This window comes from Rattus norvegicus, chromosome 12, assembly GCF_036323735.1.
Source record: "Rattus norvegicus strain BN/NHsdMcwi chromosome 12, GRCr8, whole genome shotgun sequence".
NCBI lineage: Eukaryota > Metazoa > Chordata > Mammalia > Rodentia > Muridae > Rattus > Rattus norvegicus.
In genome coordinates, this window is record NC_086030.1 from 41,577,635 (window position 1) to 41,587,727 (window position 10,093).

At 47.9% G+C, this 10,093-nt stretch overlaps 1 pseudogene; it reads right to left on the reverse strand.

Moving 5' to 3' along the window:
* Positions 1 to 4,543: 4,543 nt before the first annotated feature.
* On the reverse strand, positions 4,544 to 4,755 carry Ndufa1-ps2 (NADH:ubiquinone oxidoreductase subunit A1, pseudogene 2; annotated as a pseudogene).
* Positions 4,756 to 10,093: the final 5,338 nt, after the last annotated feature.

Below are 10,093 nucleotides of genomic sequence, written 5' to 3' on the forward strand. Positions count from 1 at the left end.
CAGTCCCTCCACTAACCCATCACTGGGGTTAGGACTGCTGAATTCACCTTTCAGGTGTTTCCCAAGCTTTGTGTGTGTGTGTGTGTGTGTGTGTGTGTGTGTGTGTGTCTATACTCCATCTCCTGGAGGCTGTGTTCAAGGATAACCTTATAGCTTTGTAACTTTCAGGCCAACCTGGGCTATAACCCTGTGAGAACAAAACTAGCAAACAAGGCTTTCCCCTATCCCAAATACCAATTCCTGCTCACTCAGAGAGCCTTTCTAGCCACCTCTTCAGCTACTCACCAAAGCTTGCAGAGGCCGGAGGGAAAGACAGTTCAGCTGCCAAGCCAATGGAACCATATACAACCGTCACAAAGGAGTCTCGGAGCTTGGAGCTGGCCCAGCAGGCATAGCTCATGCTGTGAAAGCACTAGTGTATAAAGCTGACAGTTAGAGCTTGCCTGGAACCCTGTGCTGGGAGGAGGTGTTGGGGTTGGGGAGAAGCAGGTGAATCCTCAGGACTCGATGGTCAGTCAGTCTAACTGACTCAGAGAGCTTGGAGCTCAGTGAATGAGCCTATCTCAAAAAAAAAGGGGGGGGGGAGTGGTAGGATATAAGCAGACAACCCATGCCTGTACGCACTTTCTAATTTTTTTCTTTTTTCTTTTTTTCAGAGCTGGGGACCAAACCCAGGGCCTTGCGCTTGCTAGGCAAGCGCTCTACCACTGAGCTAAATCTCCAACCCCGCACTTTCTATTTTTATTTAAAGGAAGACTATAGGTTTGGGGCCAGTCTGGGCTACATCTTGAGGCTCTGTTTGAAAAAGAAAAACAAAAATCCAGAAATCAGTTCATACTTCCTTCAGTCTTTTTGTTCTTGTTTGGTTTCATCTATCTATCTATCTATCTATCTATCTATCTATCTATCTATCTATCTATCTCATGTATGTGAGTACACTGTAGCTGTCTTCAGACACACCAGAAGAGTGCACTGGATCCCATTACAGGTAGTTGTGAGCCACCATGTGGTTGCTGGGATTTGAACTCAGGACCTCTGGAAGAGTAGTCAGTTGCTCTTAACCTCTGGAAGAGCAGTGTTCTTAACCCCTGAGCCATCTCTCTAGCCCCTTCCTTCAGTTTTTAAAACACATTTTTTTTTTTTGCCTTCTAACTCTTGCCACTTGGCACCCAGAACCTGGGAAGGCCAGGCAGAGAGGTGAGAAGTCAGGGAGGACTGTGGAGTCCTCCCTCACAGTCCTCCCTCCATGGCCCATCAGCCGCATTCATGACCTTGGTTTCCTGATGGCTTGTTTTGTGGTGATTTACCCACCAGTCTTAACACCTAAATGTCAGGGACAATGTCTGATTCATGCCACCGCCTCCCACACCCTTGGCACGGAAACTCAAAACACACTTGATGTGTAGAAGTCACCAGGAGCCAGAGCCCGGCGTTCCTGTGACTGTGTTCCATCGGTTGTTACTTCTCTGTCCCCAAGGTGCCTAGAATGGCATCCTGACCCTCAGCAACTTAGTCCTGCCCTGTATATCTCCTTCTCCACTGAGCTCTGCCAGGGATCAGTCTCCCATCCTAGGGAAACGACTATCTGAGGCCATGGCTGGGGTAGGACTGACAGGGGTCAGGCACAGGTGGGACAGGGATGAGAGTGAGGTCTTTGTCTCTAGACACAAAGCCCAGTTTGTGATGGCCGGGCGTAATTCTGGGCGAGATGCCATGGGGGACAGGCAGCCATGGTAGAAAGTGTATGAAGGATTGGCATACTACCCCATTCCCCAGGCTCCCTGCCCAGGAAACAGGTCTGTGATGGCCTCCCCCACCCATGCCTTGGAATGAAGAAGTAGGAAGGGAAGTCACTGGACCGTGAGGCCGAGGGAGGGGGCAGTGGATATTTCCAGAGCGTGTGGGTTTGTGGCCAAGGGCAAGGACAGCTGGGAAACTGTCCCTGCTGTCACTCAGCACACAACTCAAACCGACGTCCCTCTTCCCCCACTCTAGCAGGGGACAGAGACAAGCAGAAGGGCCCAGTTCACAGACACGGCCCGAGGAGTCCAAACCAACCAGACACATTGTCCCAGTCAAAAGAGGGGAGTTCTGAGCCCAGGGAAGGGAATGACTGTGTGCGGCTAAAGGCAGAGCCTTCCACAGTTGAAAACAAGCTGGTGGCTTAAGAGCAGGTGCCTGACCTTCAGCCATGTGCCATCTCAGGCTGAGGTGGCTCTCTGTGTACAGGCAAACCAGAATGCCCGGTGTCATAGAGTGCAGCTGGAACGCCAGCACTCAGGAGTCAGAGGCAGGAGGATTGCAGCTACTTTGAGGCCAGCCAGGACCAAGGAGCAAGACCCTATCTCTAAAAGAAAGGAAACAAACAAACAAACAAACAAAAACAAAAAAAAAAATGAATCCCAGGTCCTCGAGAGAGTCCCTTGATCCTATAGCTCCTCATGAGTGAGCCATAGAACAGGTCTGGATAGTCTGTGGCCTGACCCAGCCCTCACCCCTTCCTGTTTGAATCCCACACACCAACTTGATGTTCTTCCTTCCCTTGCTGCCACAGGACCTTTGCACATGCTGTGCCTCTACCCAGACCACTCTTCTGCTAGGCTCAGTTCTCTTGGGTCCTTAAAATCTGTTTGTATGTGATTTTTTTTCAAGTGCCTCCCCCTTCCAGGAACCCTCACAGCAGTGCAGTGACTTTCCCCCAGAATCCTTAACCTTATCTGACCTCCTGCAGCAGGTCTCTGAGCCCAGGGACACATTTGGAGTGGCTCTGAGAGCTGATGTATCTTTGGCATCTATAACAGTGTAGGGCACATAGTAGGTACTCAATAAACATTTGCAAAAGTGGGCTGGGGAGGTAGCTCAGTCAGAAAAGGGATTTCCACATAAACACAAGGACCTGACTTCGGATCCATGCCCACACATACAAAGCTAGGTACAGTGGTATGTATTTGTAACACCAAGTGTTAGGAGGGTGGCAATGATCAGGCAGATTCCTGAGTCTGGAAGACCTTGTATCAATCAGCAAGATGGAGAATGATCCAGAAAGATACCTAATGTCAACTGCGGCCCCCAGGAACACGCCCCCAGGAGGCATCACTACACAGAGAGCAAAATGATTTTTTTAAAGATTTATGTATTTTATGTATGTGAGCACACTGTTGCTGTCTTCAGACACACCAGAAGAGGGCATCAGATCCCATTACAGATGGTTGTGAGCCACCATGTGGTTGCTGGGAATTTAACTCAGGACCTCTGGAAGGGCAGTCAGTGTTCTTAACCCCTGAGCCATCTCTCCAGCCCAGACCAAAATAATTTAAATACTACCTAGGATTGTGTCTCAGTGGCTGCAGGTTTCCTTCCACACAGGCAAGGCTCTGGGTTGGAGATTTAGCATGACAAAATAAATAAGGAATTAAAAAAGAGGTAGAAGGGCTGGAGAGATGGCTCAGGGGTTAAGAGCACTGGCTGCTCTTCCAGAGGTCCTGAGTTCAATTCCCAGCAACCACATGGTGGCTCACACCATCTGTAAAGAGATCTGATGCCCTCTTCTGGTGTATCTGAAGTCAGCTACAGTGTACTTATATATAATAAATGAATAAATCTATTTAAAAAAGAGGTAGAAGAGCAGAATAGAAGAAAAAAACAGTGATAAAGGCTGAATGTCCCTCACCCAAAAGATTCTGGACTTAGTTCCTACATTGAGAATTTTTTTGGACTTACAGATTTGTTTGTTTGTTTTTTGCTTTTTCATAAGTTTCACTTAATGAACATCTCTGATCTGAAATTTTGGAATCTGACATATTCCAAATTCAGGAACAGTTGAGATTTTAAATTTCCCAATTAAAGATGGTCAACTGTGGGCTGGAGGGATGGCTCAGGGGTTAAGAGCACTGACTGCTCTTCCAGAGGTCCTGAGTTCAATTCCCAGCAACCACATGGTGGCTCACAACCATCTGTAATGGGATCTGATGCCCTCTTCTGACCTGCTGATATATATGCAGAACACTGTGTATATAATAAATAGATTTTTTGGGCTGGAGAGATGGCTCAGCGGTTAAGAGCACCAACTGCTCTTCCAGAGGTCCTGAGTTCAATTCCCAGCAACCACATGGTGGCTCACAACCATCTGTAAAGAGATCCGATGTCCTCTTCTGGTGTATCTGAAGACAGCTACAGTGTACTTATATATAATAAATGAATAAATCTTTAAAAAAAATAAATAGATTTGTTTTAAAAAGATGGTTAACTGTAGTAGAAAGAATGCAGAGATTCTGGATGGTAGGGCTATGGGGAGGGGACCAAGGCAAAGCCAAGTCATTAGCTCGGATGTGGTGGTGTGTGCCTTTAATGCCAGCACTTGGGAAGTGGAGACAGAGTGAATTCCAGGACCTCCTGGGATACATAGAGAGTGTGTCAGTAACAAAGATGGTATCTATTCCTTTTCTTATAAAAAAATGCATTTTATAAATTTCTGGGTAACCCTCTAGCAGGAACAGATGACCATAGCTGAGTAATTTTATTCATCAGCCAGGAAAATGTCTCCTTAGTCAATGTTCTCCAGGCCCCTAGACACATAGTAGCGATTGACTCCAGAGGAAGGTCATCGAGTTCCGTCAAAGATCAATGGTCAGAACTCAAGCAACTCTTTTTCCTTGCCCCGGTTGGTGAACTTGTGAATGTATGCAGTGGACACCACAGGATGATCAAGCACGCCCCCGTAATGGCGAGCGAGGCCATGGGAATTTCAAACCACATTTCCAAACCATCAAGGGCTCCTCAGAGAGGACAGGTCTTCACCTCCCTTCCAGCAGCATGTGGGAGGGGCCGGAGCATGTGGGAGGGGCCGGAGCATGTGGGAGGGGCCGGAGCATGTGGGAGGGGCCGGAGCATGTGGGAGAGGCGGTGGCGGTCTCTTCTTAAAAGCTAAATATACAATCATTTTAGGACTTTAACAGTCTATCCAAGGTACTTACAATAGCAGAGATAAAGGCGTGCATTCACCCAAACCTCCTCTCTAGACTAGGCTGTTCTCGAATTCAGTTATCTGCCTGACTGCCTCAGAACTCAGAACTCACAGCGATCCACCTGACTCTGATGGGTCTGAAGGTGTGTGCCACCACTGCCCACCTAGAAAGAAGCCTTGTTCTTTATTGTCAAAAAGTAGAATCAACTAGCAATGTGGCTCACACCGACCTGCCATCCTGGCACTTGAGAAGCTGAGGCAGGAGGACCATAAGTTCCAGGCCATAGGGAGACAATTAAAAACAACACTTTTTAGAGGACTCAAAAAGGCATACATTGGGGCTGGAGAGATGGCTCAGTGGTTAAGAGCACCCGACTGCTCTTCCAGAGGTCCTGAGTTCAATTCCCAGCGACCACATGGTGGTTCACAACCATCTGTAAAGAGATCTAATGCCCTCTTCTGGTGAAGACAGCTACAGTGTACTTATATATAATAAATGGATAAATCTTTTAAAGAAAGGTATACATTGTAGGCTTTATATAAAAGATTTATCTTTATTTTATGTGTATGAGTGTTTATCTGCATGTCTGTCTGTGCAGCACCTGCATGCCAATGCTTAGAGGGCCCAGAAGAGTGTGTCTAATCCCCCGAGGCTGGAGTTACACATGGTTGGTTAGGGCCATGTCAGCCAGCACTCCTAACTGCTGAACCATCTCGACAGCCCCTATAACTTGTTTTGTTTGTCCTTGATTCAATATGCAGTCAAGGATAACCTTGAACTTCTGATCCTCCAAAGGACTGACATGACATATGTCCCAGCATCGGGTTTGAGCAGTGCTGGGGCTTGAACCTGTGACTTTGTACATGCCAGGCAAGCATTTTACCTGCTAGGCTACAGCCCCAGCCCCTGTCCAACATTTTTTTAAAAAATTTATTTCTTTGTTGTATATAAATACACTGTAGCTGTCTCCAGACACACCAGAAGAGGGCATCAGATCTCATTACAGATGGTTGTGAGCTGGGATTTGAACTCAGGACCTCTGGAAGAGCAGTCAGTCTGAGCCATCTCTCCAGCCCCTGTCCAACATTCTTGAGCTGGTAAATCTGTACTGATACTGCTGGCTGGGACTCAGTCGGGGAGCAAGTGGTTATTACAGGACATGGCAGGGGGCGGGGGGGTTGAGGGGGAATAATGTGGGCTAGAATAACATGCCAGTAAATATTCCAGGAAGCTGTGGCTGTGAAACCCGGCTAAAAATCAAAATGGAGTCAGTGAAGCTAAAGCTTCACGTCCTGGAGCTAAAATTAAGCTGTTTGTCAGGCCTTCCCAGAAACGGGGATTGGCACTAACAACCCAAGTTTCCAAACAGGCAGGTTTCCATGGGAAATTATGAGAGAGATTTCTCTGCTTTAATCCTCACACAAAAGAGCTGCAACAGCAGGATGTTCGCTCATCAGGCATCTTCCTATATCGCTTTCCCGGTCCCTGCTGTACAGGGGGAGGAACTGGGGAATAACTCTTCCTCTGTGTGTGTGTGTGTGTGTGTGTGTGTGTGTGTGTGTGTGCGCGCGCACGCACGCATGCACTTGTGTGTGCATATGTGCATATGCATGTGTGCATGAGCATGTGTGCATGTGTGTGGGTGTGCATGTGTGCATGCGTGTGCTCCAGTGTGTGCTTGTGTGTGCATGCATGTGTGTATGTGTCCATATGTGTTTTGTGTGTATGTGTGCACTTGTGTGCATATGTGCATGTGTGCGTGTGAGTGTGCACGTGTGTGCGTGCATGTGCGCACATGTGTGTTTGTATGTGTGTGTGCACGCTTTCGTGTGTGTACATATGGAGGACGGAGGTCCATGTTTGGGGGTCCTCAGTCACTCTCCACCTTATGTTTTGAGATAGGGTCTCTCTCACTGACCCAGAAGCTCATCCATCTGTCCAGGCTGGCTGTCTAGTGAACCCTGTCTTTACACACACACACCCGGCCCTGAGATAACGGTGCTCCCTCCTGGGTTCTGCCACTCCCAGTTTTTTTCTTCAGGATCTGAGGATCCAAACTCAGGTCCTCCTGCTTTCAAGGCTCACAGCCCCTCCCATCCCTGTTTCTGCTCTGGCTTTCTTCACGCTTCTCTCTTCTGTTCAGCCACCCTCCTTTGTTCTGACTATTGGAACATTTATTCTGTTTTGTGGAATAAAGTGTTCCCTGATTCTAGAATTCAAAATGGGAGAGTGGGGTGGGGGGAGCTGAGGCTAGGGAAATTGTTCACTCAGACAATTGCTTTCTGTGGCTGCATAAGGACTTGAGCTTGGACTCCAGCATCGATCGACCCAAGTATCCAGCACCTGGGACCCCAGGGGGAGCTCTGAGATCCTCAGTTGGGGAGGGAGGGAAGGAGAATGAGATGGCCTGTCTGGTAATGGCACTTGCCACCAAGCCCGACGACCTAAATCCAATTCCTACCCCATCCTCAAAGCTACATGGTAAAGTTAAAGAGCCAGCGCAAGGTAACCTTTGATGTCCATGAATGCACTAGGAGTTGCCCCACAGTAAATAAATAGATGTTTAAGCTGGATGGTGGTGGCACATGCCTTTAATCCTAGCACTTGGGAAGCAGAGGCAGGCAGATTTCTGAGTTCAAGGACAGCCTGGTCCCTAGAGTGAATTCCAGGACAGGATAGCCCAAGCTACACAGAGAAACCCTATCTCAAAAAGCAAATGATCAAATTAATAATAATAATAATAATAATAATAATAGTAATAAATAATAGTAAAAGTGTCTAAGGTCATCCTCAGCTATACTAAGGCCAGCCTAGAATACATAAAACTCTGTGGGGCTGGAGAGATGGCTCAGCGGTTAAGAGCACCAACTGCTCTTCCAGAGGTCCTGAGTTCAAATCCCAGCGACCACATGGTGGCTCACAACCATCTGTAAAGAGATCCGATGCCCTCTTCTGGTGTGCCTGAAGACAGCTGCAGCGTACTTATATACAATAAATAAATAAATAAATCTTTACAAAAGAGAAAGCAAAACATTAAAAAAAAATAAACAAAACAAGACAAGAAGCTGAGTGTCGGGCTGGAGAGATGGCTCAGCGGTTAAGAGCACCCGACTGCTCTTCCCGAGGTCCCGAGTTCAAATCCCAGCAACCACATGGTGGCTCACAACCATCTGTAATGGGATCTGATGCCCTCTTCTGGTGTGTCTGAAGACAGCTACAGTGTACTCATATAAATAAAATAAATAAGTTGATCTTTAAAAAAAAAAAGAAGAAGAAGAAGCTGAGCGTCTCAGTGGATGATGGGAAACAACCCGTAAGTGTGGCTCACCACGCTGGATGCAGGACCATGTGCTTAGCTGACAGGAACATGACACCCAGCCTCACTTAGAGGGACATGAAGCCTGCCCTGGACACTAGGGCTGCGAATGAGAAGCAATTGATCTGTCCTCTCTTCAAAGGCTGAAGTAAGACGCTCCATGGCACCCATAGTCACCCTAGCTTGCTTTTTATTGTTTTAATAAGGCCAGCCTGGTCTACAAAGCAAATTCCAGGACAGCCAGGGCTACACAGAGAAACCTTGTCTCAGAAAACAAACAAACAAACAAACAAACAAAAAAAAACAAACCCAACATTGTGACCTAAAGCAACCTGGGGAGGAGAGGACCTCCTTCATCTCACAACTCAGACCATCACTGAGGGAAGTCAGGACAGGAAGCTGCTCACAGCTGGCTCCCCATGGCTTGCTCAGCCTGCTTTCTTATAGACCCCAGGACCACCAGCCCAGGGATGGCTCCATCCAGAGGCCTGGGCCCTCCCTGTCTATCACTAATTAAGAAACCGCCCCACAGGCCAATGAAGGCATTTCCTCAACTGAAGGCTCCTCCTCCCAGATGACTCTAGCTTGCGTCGAGTTGACAAAAAACTAACCATATTGTAAATACTACTCACCTGAGAACAAGACGGGGCTGACTTCACAGCAGTGTTGCTAAGAGAGAGTGGACAGACTCAGACCATTGGGTGTCACTTGTGGCAGTGTGCCCTTCACCTCCATACTGGAGATGGGACCCAGGGTCTCCTGAATGCTGGACAAGCACTCTACCCCTGAGTGCTATGACCATTTTGACATCTTAGACAAGGGAAAAATCATAAAGGATTCTCTCTCCTTTCCTCTCCTCCTCCTCCTCCCCCTCCCCCTCCCCCTCCCCCTCCTCTTCTTCCTCCTCCCCCTCTTCCTCCTCCTCCTCCCCCTCCCCTCCTCCTCCTCTTCCTCCCCCTCCTCTTCCTCCTCTTCTTCCTCCTCCTCCCCCTCCTCCTCTTCCTCCTCCTCCCCCTCCCCCTCCTCCTCCTCCTCCCCCTCCCCCTCCTCCTCCTCTCTCTCTTTCTCTCCTTCTCCCTCTCTCTGTCTCTCTTTGTGTGTTTCTCTCTGTCTCTCTACCTATCTGTCTTTCTGTGTCTGTCTCTGCCTCTGTGTGTCTCTGTCTGTCTGTGTCTGTCTGTCTCTGTGTCTCTGTCTGTCTCTATTTCTGTCTCTGTGTGTGTCTGTCTCTATATCTCTCTGTCTCTGTCTGTCTGTTTGTCTGTCTGACTCAACAAGTACTCTGACTGAGCTCCATCCCCAGCCCTCCTTTTTTTTTTTTTTTTTTTTCACTTTTCCTTTTGAGGCAGGATCTCAGTAGACTTCCCAGGCCGGCCTTGAACCTTCATGTGGCCCAGCATAGCCTGGATTTCTACCTCCTGTTGCTTTAGACAGGGCCTTGATGTGTATCCCAGACTGGTTTTGAACTCTCCATCCTCCTGCCTCAGCCCCCTGAATACCACCAGGATTACAGATATGCACCACCATAGGAGCTACCCCAGTCAGATTACAAATGGGTCCAGAGTCTTGAGGTCTTTGTGCCTTAGGCATGGTAGCTACACAGCTTTCCACATTTGCAGCAACCCATAAGAACGTGTGTGAAGAAAAGGGGCGAATATCAGGAGGTAGAAATTACACCTCCATTTTTTTTTAATTAAGAAAAATGAGCTCATGTTTCTTGCTGAAGCCTCACATCAGGTTACACGGGAGGATAATGTGGGTAATTTAATGCAAACTGCTCCAAAGGGAGAACGTGGGTTATTTTAGATCGCTT